We start from the raw sequence: 12,565 nt of genomic DNA, 5'->3' as shown, positions 1-12,565 counted from the left end.
CCTGAGGCGGCTCGAAAGGACCCTGATTGGAAACCTAATGGAATGGATGTTGACGGTATCCCCAGCCAGACCCTGCACTTAGCAATCACCTTAGCAGAAAGCAGTCAGACGCAACATATGGAAGAAGAACGGAAAGCATTGATTTGGGAGGACTTGACATCTTCGAGCTTGAACAAGCATGCAGAAGGAAAGACTACGACAAGATTCAAGAGCATCAGCTCAATACCCTGGAAGTCATCATCTCCAGGGCTTACCAGCAACAACAACTAGGCATACAACCGGGCAGTCAATGGGATGGCAGCGTCTTTCCTAAAGACTCCAAAAAACGTGGAAGAAAGACAAATCTTCAAAGAACTATTGCAATAGGGAAAATCCTGGTAGACTCAGGTAGATACACTAAGTTGACAAAGTACTACAAGCCTACCACAAATAGTGAATCATGAAGCTCACTTCATGGAATCTAAGAGGGCTCAATAGCCCCGGAAAACTCAGAATGATAAAAAACATGATAAAGTAGGAGCAACCCCAGATCTTCTTTATGCAGGAAACGAAATGTAATAGTAACACACTTGGAAACATCCTCTCTAGAGCATGGCCAGGTTGTCACTCGGTTGCAGTGGATGCTTCGGGTGCCTCCGGGGGACTAGCAATTGCTTGGAACACGCAAGCTATAACGCTCTCAGACTTTCATGCCTCCCATCACATTATACAGGCTACTTTTCATATAATTGGCACCAACATTCATGGCCATCTCTCCAATGTCTACTTCCCACAGGAAGCAGGCAACAAAATTGCTCTTTTAGACACAATAGAAGCGCTCAACTTCAATAGACTCCATCCTCTTTGGATCATTGGAGGAGACTTCAACATGATCACCAAGCTGGAGGAAAAGCAGGGAGGCTGAGCCAAGCTGGAACAGGAAAATGGCCACTTTAAAGATTTTATCCAAAACAATATGCTAATTGATCTGCAATTCTGCAATGGAATGCACACCTGGAGCAATCGCAGGGTTGGGTGACATCAAATTGCTTCCAAACTAGACAGATTCCTCATTTCAGATAACTTGGGGGCGACATTTCGGCATCAATTCTTCCATTTTCAGTCTCAAATCATTGGCCTATCTCTCTCCAATGGCAAAGACCAGGCAACTCTACTAGGCGTCCTTTCCGCTTCGAAGCTTTTTGGTTCACCCCCCTGCCTTCAATGACCTCATCAGATCCACTTGGACCAACTTCCCTTCGCCAGAGGGATCAAAAATGTTTCAGTTTCAACAGAAACTCAAATTCTTGAAATCCCAAATCAAGCTTTGGTATCAAGAGACTTTTGGCAACATCTTCCAGGCTCAGCAAGATCTAAATAAAGAAATGAGAGAACTCCAGCAACAGATAATCACAGAGGGCTACAAGGAAGAGACTTTGGAATAGGAAAAGCACATTCACAATCAATTGGAGGAGAGAAGAAAGCAGGAAGAAATTCTCTGGAAGCAAAAACCTAGAATTAGATGGCTGAAAGAAGGAGAAAGGAACACTAAATTCTTCCACATAACTACAATACAGAGAAGAATGCACAACACCATCTCTTTCATACAGAAGTGAGGGGGGGAAAGAGTGGAAAACCATGCAAAGATCGAACAGGAGTTTATCAATCACTTCCAGGAGGTCCATCAAGAACCCCAAATTGATAGACGGCCTGCTATAGAAAAGATCACTCAAAATGTGCCGAAAATTATCACAGAAGAACACAACCAACTTCTTCTTTGACCAGTAATGCCTCAGGAGGTGGATTTGGCTATGAACCAGCTCAAGGAGGGCAAAGCTCCTGGTCTAGATGGCTTCACTACTACCTTCTTCCACTCTTTCTGGGATCTTATCAAAGAGGAGGTGTGGCTAGTGGTGGAGGAATCACGCACTCTTCATTGGCTTCTGCCGTCTCTAAACTCAACTTTCATCACCCTCATCCCAAAAGAAGAGAATACCAGTACTCCGGACAAATTCCGTCCAATCGCACTATGCAATGTTATTTACAAGGTGATATCCAAAGTCATTGCTAATAGGTTGAAGCTGCTTTTGCCCTTGCTCATATCGCCTGAACAATCTGGATACGTAGAAGGAAGACAAATATTGGACGGTATTATCCTCACTCATGAAATCATACACTCCCTCAAGCACTCCAAACAGGCGGGTATGATTCTCAAGATTGACCTCTCTAAAGCTTTTGATAAGTTAAGCTGGACCTATATTCAAAAAATGCTAACAGCCTTTGGTTTTTCCCCAATGTGGGTTCGATGGATTCTGAGTTTAATTTCCACAACATTTTCCTCTATCCTCATAAATGGCATACCCTCTCGACCTTTCAGCCCCTCTAGAGCCATCAGACAAGGAGATCCACTTTCCCCATTCATTTTTGTTCTAATGGCGGAAGGTCTGGGTCATCATATCAAACATGCCCTCCTCTCCCAGCATCTCAAGGGTCTATCCATACACAAATCTCCAGCCATCACTCATCAACAGTTCGTGGATGACAACATGTTGTTTGGGTACGCTTCTGTTCAGGAAGCCTCCCTTTTTAAATCCCTTCTGAATGATTTCTCTGATGCTTCAGGGACGAGCATAAATACGACCAAATTGCAGATCTTCTTTTTTCACACCCCCCCTGTTACTCAGCATGCTATTACCCGCATTCTGGGCTTCTCCATAGCCTCCTTACCTTCCAAATACCTTGGAGCTCCCTTAATAGATTCTGCCATCAAGCACGCCTCTTGGCGTATGCTCCTTGAGAAACTTGAATCTCGTCTCACTTTATGGACTCAAAGAACTCTGAACATAGCTCGCAGATTAGTGCTAATCAAAGCTGTGCTATAGGCTATGCCTCTCTACCTTTTCTCAATCTTGGCAACGCCTAAATGGGTCCTTAAAAAAATAAAAGCTCCACAGTGCAATTTTCTTTGGGGTGCAACTAGCACAAATCACAAATGGGCCTTGGAAAAATGGACGACAGCATGCAAGCCCAAAGAAAAAGGGGGTATATGATTGAGAGATCCTCATCACAACAATGTTATCATGGGTGCAAAAATATGGTGGCAATGGCTCTCTGCTCCCAATAAGCCATGGGCAGCCATCTGGACAACCAAATATGCCAATCACAGACCAACGGAGGAGCTAATCAGATTCACTCCAACTGAAAAGGGATCACTAATATGGAACGCTGCCAGACAACACTTCTTGTTGATCCAACAACACAACTTTTGGGAAATAAGGAACGACAACACTGCTCGGTTCTGGACGGATGCCTGGAACCAACTACCAAAGCTCAACGACATCTATAGACCGCCTCCTTGCCAAGAGTGGGAGGAGCAACAAAAGGAATCCGTCCAGCAACAATGGATTCCGGAGACAGAACAGGGGTACAGACAATGGAAGCAGATCGACAGGCTAATCAGGAATGTAGATAACCAGACTAAGGAGGTCATGGAGAGTGAGCTCCAGAATCGATGCATTAGATCATCCGAAGGCAGAGATATTTTAAGACGGGGATATACCTCAAAAGGTTCCTTCACCACCAAAGAGGCTTATAAAATTATATGCAATGATCCAATGCCCCTGGATCCTATCTGGGGCAGAATCTGGTCACCGGGTACTTGGCCCAAAGTATCCCTATTCCTCTGGCTTGTTGGGCACCGGAAAATCCTCACTTGGGACAATATTAGGAAAAGAAACTTTCACGGGCCCTCCATATGTCCCAATTGTAATTCTCAGGAGGAATCGCTCCAACACCTCTTGGACTCTTGCACTCTTGCCAATCAACTGTGGGAGAAGGCTAGCTTCCGTTGTCAAAAAAGATGCAGAGTGTTCGAAGATATAATCAACTCTATTCGCCATTGGCACCAGAACCCTTATAAAAGCGAACTACTCAACCAATTATGGAGATTGATTCCCGACCTTCTCCTCTAGACAATATGGAAAGAACGAAACAAGCGCATATTCAAAGATCAAAGCACTCCTGTAGAAATCATTTGGGGTAACTTTTGTCTCAATCTTAAAGAGACCTTGGCGCTTCAAACTTGGCACACAGAAGATTTTCCCACTCTTGCAAATGAGAAATCCATCTGGGAAAATTGGAACATACAACTCCCACAAGGTACTCACAATCACAGATCTTCAGAAGGCAACAACATCAGAAAGCACTTATGGACCCCCCCTCCAAAGTATACTTTCAAACTCAACTTTGATGGAGCTTCAAAGGGCAATCCCAGCAAAGCAGGATTTGGTGGCATATTTAGAGATCATGAGGGTTTGCCTCTCGTAATCTACTTCGGAAACATTGGCTGGGACATGAGAAACTCGACTGAACTGGAGGGTCTCTGGCAAGGATTACTCCTTTCCCAGCGTCATGGCTTCCAACCTCTGGAGATCGAAGGTGATTCCCTAATCCTCATCAACCTGGCCAATCAACTCCTCAATGGGGCACATGCGCATAAAATTGCCAACAGTTAGAGACTTGAAGCCAGAGTGCATGCAATAGAACAATCGCTTCACACCAATCGTGCCATCATATTCAATCACATTAAATGGGAAGGAAACAAGGTCGCTGATCTACTTGCCAATTTGGCGGTGGAAACTGGGCACACTCTTCTCACTGGAGCTCTAGACATAATTTAGAATCATGATCAAAATCAGGAGTGCAAAATACTGGTCCAAAGGGATGCAGCTCTCTCGGATGCGGGTATATAGATAGGCGTTAAATATGACGAGACAGGGGTGGGGCGAGATGGGGCGACACTTGCCTACCCAGGACAAGCCGGATATTTGGCTTCTGATCAACGGATCTTTGCATTTGAGAAGAGCAAGGTTCATTGGCATTGTTTTAAGTAGTTCTGGATGTCATGCCCCAGCACGCTCCAGCATACCTCAGACTTCGGCTCTCTTGAATGCAACAATAATGGTGGATTGCAGATCGATAACCAGCAACATGCGATTGCAATAAGATCGCATTACAATTTTGGCGGATCTTAGAATGGGGAGACCTAAGGGCAAGGCCTTAACTAATAGCGATATGCGATATGCGATCAGATCACATCGCTATTTTGCATCGGTGGAAACCAAGGGGCGGAGCCTCCACACTTTCTCATGTGCGATGCGATGACGCGGCCCCGAAGGCAGATTGCAGAATGGGGAGATCTAAGGGCAATGCCTTTACTTATAGTGATATGCGATTGCGATCAGATTGCATCGCAATATTGCATCGGCAGAAACCAAGGGGCTGAGCCTCCACACTTTCACATGTGCAATGCGATGACGCGGACCCAATGGCGGATCGCAGAATGGGGAGACATAAAGGCAATGCCTTTACTTTTAGCGATATGTGATTGCGATCAGATCGCATCGCAATATCGCATCGGCGGAAACCAAGGGGCGGAGCCTCCACACTTTCACAAGTGCGATGCGATGACGCGGACCTGACGACGGATCACAGAATGGGCAGACCAAAGGGCAATGCCTTTACTTCTAGCGATATGCGATTGCCTGATGATAGTACAAGGCCGGTTGTGGCCGCCCATGTGTTCATTATCTGGTTTTTTGGTTTTTGCTAGTGTTGCCCGGTTTATGGCTTCTTATATGGACTAATCGTCAAGGAACTATCTTACTGTTTTTTTGTGGGGTCTGGACTTGAGAAGTGATACCATTTTTGAAGTTTCTGCTCTCACTGGACTGGTCTCCCCAATGTTGGGGCAGTCCAGGTTTTATTGATACTCTACGCTACCTTGTTCAAGGCCTTGTTCTCTTTGTATCTTTCTGTACATATTAATAAATTACTTTTACTTAGAAAAAATAATATGGTTCGTACTTAAACATATATCAAACACATACACAACTACTTAAAAATAATTTTAAAGATTGAAAATTATCTTCCATAATATCAAATTCAATTAAACTTTTAAATTGATAAAAATTTATCATAACCATAGGGTTAAAAATAATTATAAAACAAAAAAAAATATCTTTCTTACTCTCCAAATTCAACTAAACTTTAAAATATATATATTCTTTCGTAACGTCAACATAAATTTGGATATAAATATATAAAAGTAAGATCATGTTCCGGATTTTTTTCCGTCATTATGTTCCTGATATTTGATGAGGAGTCATCAAACTTAACATCCGATAAAGTTGTGTGGAATTATTGCGAACACGTCCTTGCCCCCGAAACAAGTGGTGTATTGTCAACCAAAGTGGGAATCGCATAATGCCACTGACAACGGACAACTCAACAATGAAGTCTCGGACGTGAAGCGTACCGTCATATTTTAATTTAAAGGAAATGATGGCAAAATAGAAAATATATTGAAGAAAATAGTTATTTCGAAAAACTAATCGTATTGGTGACACTGATTTGAAGGGGTGAAAATTACATAATGATTAACCGTATGTATTTTTTTTAAGAGGTTATAAGTTTAAAATTAAAAAGGTAAAATATGTATGTTTTTAAAGATTTAACAGTGGTCTCTTGTTTCACAAACAAGAAGATTTTATATATCAATTTGGTGTTTGAATGTGACTTTAAAACAACAATAACACCACCACCACCACGAAATGTATATTTATCCATCTACCATAAATTAAAATAAAATGATGAGAAAAATACAAAACATACCCTTCACATGTTTTTGATAAATTATTTAAATAAAAAAATTTTAATTTATAAATATATTTAAAATTAACAAGATATATATATATAAATGATGACTATTTTCTTTTAAACTTGTTGTTTGGTTGACCCTTGTCTCGATGTTAGCAAGAATGGTTGGTCAAAATTTTACCAAACATATACCCAAATATGTTCTTTACATTCTCAAATTTGACTAGACTAATATCATTTCTAATGAGATTTATTATCAATTATGGAATTTTGACAGTTCAAAAATATTATTCATGTTTTCTTATATGACATGTGTTTTAGACTGTGTTTTAGACTATGGAAATATATTAAAGACATACTTAATAATCAAAATGTAAATATATAAGAGTGATCAATTCAATTCTGGTATTTTATATTATGGAACCAAAAGGCTTTATTTCACTTCTATCAAGTTTAAAAAAAAATTGTTATAAAGTTCAAGAAAAATATTTTTCATCTTAACATAAGCAAGTTTTCTAATAAGGCTCAAACTTTTCTTCTGGGAAAGGCATTTTGAATGCTAAGAAATGTTTTCTTATTTTAGATTTATGACATTGAGGGAAAGCTTATGCTGTTTCCATATTTTGTTTCCAATAAATGAAAAGTTCATTAGTTAATTTTTAGTTGAATGGAAGGAATTGTTATTTAATTACTAAATAAATAAAATTAACTAATTGTTTATTTAATTAACTAATTATAGGTCCTTAAATATAGAATTTTTATTAAACTAGGAATTTAAGTTGAAAAACTAACTAACTAATTTGATTATTCTCATTTATTATTGTTTCATATAATAATATAGGTCTTTGAAGATTTAAATAAAAAAGACCATCGATGAATTCTTAGTTGAATGCAAGCCATCACGAAATAATTTAAACTAACTAATTAACTTATTGAATTAACTTATTTTAGGTCCCTTTCCTTATCTCTTGGTCCTGTCCGATCACCCAATCTAATGTAGCTATTTCCTGGTCAATTATAGCTGTTTCATGGTCAATTATAGTCGTTTCCTTGTGAAATATAGCTGTTAGATAACTTGCTCTCTCTATTTATATTGCAGCCATGATTTGGTTCTTCAACTTGTCCTAACGATGAATCACATTGGTTGGTTCGAAACGCATCAGCAAATGAATTATGATGTGATTTCTATCGAAAACTCCTCTCAAAAAAGTATTATTATTGAAGTATAATGACAATATAAGTGGGCATGTTTCATTAATCAAAGAAGGAAAAAATAGGCCATTCCTACTACCTTCAAAATTAGAGATTTCAAAGTGAAATCCTTTATCCATTTGAATGAAATTGTTTCACATTTTGATAGTTTCAAAATGAGACAACTCCACTGTCATAATGTTGAAAAATGCAGCAAGAAATTATCAATTTGGTTTTGCCTTAATTAAATTGAGGAAATTCAAAATTCCACATGAGCAGGCCACTTGGAGGAGTTAACTGAGGTGACATGGCTCTTGCCACTCAGTTAAGAACACTTAATTTGAGTTAATGAGTTGAAGTTTAGTTTGCTTGAGTTGATTCCTAAAAAATAGGAGTCTAGCTCAGTTAATTTGAGTTAGGGGCATGAAGTTTAGTTGTGTGCAGTGATTCCTAAATTTTAGGAGCCTAGGTTGAGTTAATTTTAGTTGTAGCAATTTAATTCAGTTAAATTGAGTTATGGTCAGTTAAACTAGTTCTAATTGTTGGAGGAACTAATCAAAGGTCAAGTTGTGGAAGTGTGATTTCAACCACACTTAGCGATCATCCAAATAACTGGTCAATCAGCCTAAATTAACTCATGCATGCTGAGAATTTGAGTTATCCAATTGATATGGAGATTCCAAGGTAGTGTACTATCAGTTGTAGACTATTCCAATGTGTACAGGTGGTGCATGCAGTCAAAGGAAGAGCCTAGAGGAATTGCACAATCTAATTAAGGGAATTTCCTAATTAATAGGGGCCTAATTCCTCAAGGAATGACGCAAGGAAATAGGATCTTGGAGGGCTTGAAAATTGGCTAAGTGTTGGCCAGAGTCAATCGGTCAGTCAGTTAGAGAGATAGATTATACACTAGCAAGTTGTGCTCAGGCTTGAGCAAGCATATGTATTCATCTCTATTATTTAATTAATGCAATACAGATAGGGAGGGGTTTTGAGCAGTTTCTTCCCCCTAGATAAATATTTGTGCATATGTGATGTTTCCTTTTTCATGTCAAAAATTTTTGTTCTAGATTATGAATTAATATCCACAGAGCAGTAGAGTAGCTTCGAGTCTTGTGATTTAGTAAATTTCATGACCAATTTCGAATCTACATCATAAATTTATATATGGTATCGGAGTTGGATTCACAATAGAACAAGAAATTTGAAGTTGGGTCTCATAGGTTTGAATTTGGAGATTAGTGTTGTAAGTTTTATTCAGGAGTGAGAAGATGGCTTTCAATGGACTAAGGCTAGAGTATGCCTTGGAAGGCACCTCTAATTTTGTTGCATGGAAGGACCGCATGGAGGAAGTATTGGATAACAATGGGTTGCTAGAATACATCAAGACAGATGTGGCAAAACCACAAAATCTGATGCCCAGAACCTTGCTCAATGGAAGAAATTTGTATCCAAGGTGAAGGGAATCATCTTTGAGGGAGTATTGGATCATATTGTCTCGAATATCCATGGAAAAGAAACTTCATTTGCGATGTGGAAAGCACTAACAGAATTGTTCGAGAATAGTAGTGACCACAGGAAGCTGGAGCTCAAGGATAAACTTGAAAGTATCAAGATGCAAAAAAATGACATAGTTATGCAATAAATGAACAAGTTTACACAATGTCATGATGAACTTGGCAGGGTTTGTGTTAATGTCCCTGAAGAAGGCTTGGTAGCTCTATCCCTTCTGGGCCTTCCCAAGAGTTGGCATAGCTATTAAGATTCAGTGAATGGGAGGGAGAAACTACCAAGTTGGGAGTGTCTATGGTCTGACTTAGTGCAAGAGGAAATAAGGGATAATACCAGAGATGGGACTTCATCCAAAAGAAGAGGAAGAGGACTTTGCATTAGTTAGCAAAGGAATGAAGGCCAAGGGGAAGAAGTCCCAAGGTGAGGCTAATTCCGGCCAAGAGGGCAAGAAGAAAGACTTGTCCAAAATCAAGTGTTTCAATTGTCATGAATTTGGGCACTATGCCATGAAGTCTTCACACAAGAAGGAAGGTGCAATGCTACCAGGATCGATACAGTAACCTTTCAGAGGGAGTTAGGATCTCCTCTCAGACTCAAGGATGACATTTTCGTTCCAAGACTAAAGAAAAATCTCATCTTTGTAGCAGTGTTGGAAGACTGTGGTTATGATGTGATCTTCAGCAAAGGAAAGGCATTCCTGAGACACATAGCCATAGGGTAGGTGAAACAAATTGGTTGTCGAGTCAAGAAATTGTATGCACTTGAGGTATAATATGCATGCAAATCCTTGATGAGCAAGGCAAAGGTTAGAGACATGGTAGTTGAGAGGGAGCGTGATTTACCTCTTAAAGTGGAGCCTTAGAAGTAGCGTTGGGAAGTTGTGGAGCAGCCACAAATGGAGAAGCAGACAGGAGGCAGAGTGGGGACATCCACTCAAGCAAAGAAATCTAGTAGGGGGACAATTTGAGCCAAGTGGAAAGAGGGAGCACAAGAAACCATACCTATAGATGTGAGGCGAGGTGATGTAAATCCCTAGCCCAAGAGTTGCAAAAATTTTGGCACGGTCCATTGAGGCATTCTCCCCATGGATCATTACATTGATATGGGGGCCCATAGTATTCAGTAGCATGAGGATCAGTGTTAGTCAGATACTGAGGAGTGCATAGGGGTGTTCACAGAAAAATAAGAGGCTCAATAGTAGAGTTAACGACAACATAATTTCCCCAGTAGATAGTTGTAGACACAGTTGATTCAATGTTTTTCTTGGATGCTTCTCAGTTGCAGATGTTGCAGTAGCAACATCAACAATGAGATTTGTTGCATGTAGTACATTCCACAGGTGAAGGATAGGGGTGGTTGATAATCCTTTTCTTGCTAAGAGGGAGTGTTGAAAAATGAAACAAAAATTTCTCTCAATTTGTTTTTTTTTCCTTAATTAAATTGAGGAAATTCGAAATTCCACACTAGCAGACAACTTAGAGGAGTTAATTGAGGTGACATGGCTCTTGTCACTCAATTAAGAACACTCAATTCAAGTTAATGAGTTAAATTTCAGTTTGCGTTAGTGGATTCCTAAAAAATAGGAGTGTAGCTCAGTTTATTCGAGTTAGGGGCATGAAGTTCAGTTGTGTGCAGTGTTTCCTAAATTTTAGGAGCCCAATTTGAGTTAATTTCAGCTGTAGAAATTTAATTTAGTTAAATTTAGTTATGGTCAGTTAAACTAGTTCTAACTATTGGAGGAACTAGTGGAACGCCAAGTCGTGGAAGTGTGACTTCAATCACACTCAGTGATCATCTAGATAACTTATCAATCAACCTAAATTAGCTCATGCATGCTAAGAATTTGAGTTACCCAATTTATATGGAAATTCCAAGGTAGTGTACTATCAGTTGTAGACTATTCCAATGTGTACAAGTAGTGAATGCAGTCAAAGGAAGAACATAGAGGAATTGTGCAATCTAATTGAGGGAATTTCCTAATTAATAGTGGCCTAATCCCTCAAGGAACGATGCAAGGAAATAGGAACTTGGAGGGCTTGAAAATTGGCTAAATGTTGGTCAGAGTCAGTCAGTCAGGTAGAGAGATAGACTATACACTTGCAGGTTGTGCTCAGGCTTGAGAAAACATATGTATACATCTTTATTCTTTGATTAATGCAATACAGATAGGAAGGGGTTTTGAGCAGTTTTTTTCCCCTAGATAAATCCTTGTGCAAATGTGATGTTTCCTTTTGCATGCCAATGATTTGTGTTCTAGATTGTGAATTAATGTCCGCAACGTATTAAAGTAGCTTTGAGTCTTATGTTAGTAAATTTCATGAGAAGTTTCGAATCTACATCATAAATTTCTATACATAAGGGCTTTGATCCACTTGGATTATTTTCTACACATATGATTTTTGTTGGGTGTTCTTTAAGCTTTAGTAGCAGTTGGAAGAAGGACTGGGAAACAATCGGAATTTAAAAGAAGAACAACATTAGGATAATCATCTTCATGATGATACTTTGATTAGTATAAATGAAAGATAAAAATTAATGGGGACAACCTATAGCAAGTATTGCCCATAGTTCCCCTAGTAATTCTTATAAAATATCTTCAATATCTAGAATCAAGAAAAATAAAACATATCTCAAAAGAAAAATCTAATATAGAAAATGTTGGTGGTGGAGTAGGTGAAGACCCTCCAAGAAATTTGATTGAAAAATATCACATCGTTTATGTTGGTTCAAAAAGAAAGAGGAAAGAAAAGGGAAAATCTATTAAAGCATCCTAAGAAGAACTGGTTGATTCTCAAAATATGGAAAATGATGTTGTTATTGATGTCTCGAGTTGGGATGAGAAACAAATACTGGAAAACAAAATGCTTCTTTAAGAGCTTTCTAGTCAGGACCCTATTATTTTTTAAGAAGAATCAATAACATTACATAGTGTAGAATTTGACAAGCATTCAAAGAAGTTGCAAATAGAATTCATTAATGTTAAACATAAAAAACTGGCTTGACATTGGAATTCAAACATCAATATTACAGAGGTCAAAGCTTCCCAAGTTTTAAAGCTACATCAGGTTACATGGATGCTTTGAAGTATTCAATAAATTAGCAATAAAGGGAAATTATTACTTTCAAAAATAGAATAAAAGACCTTGACATTGGTTTATGTCTTAGACCTCTATTTGTTGAACCATTAAGTACGTAAAGACCCACTAAAGATTTTTTTGAACCAAGT

The sequence above is a fragment of the Pinus tabuliformis genome, chromosome 6 (assembly GCF_031772625.1).
Source record: "Pinus tabuliformis cultivar Carrire ecotype Pingquan chromosome 6, CPIR1, whole genome shotgun sequence".
In the NCBI taxonomy this organism is placed as follows: domain Eukaryota; kingdom Viridiplantae; phylum Streptophyta; class Pinopsida; order Pinales; family Pinaceae; genus Pinus; species Pinus tabuliformis.
This window is presented reverse-complemented; position numbering follows the sequence as displayed.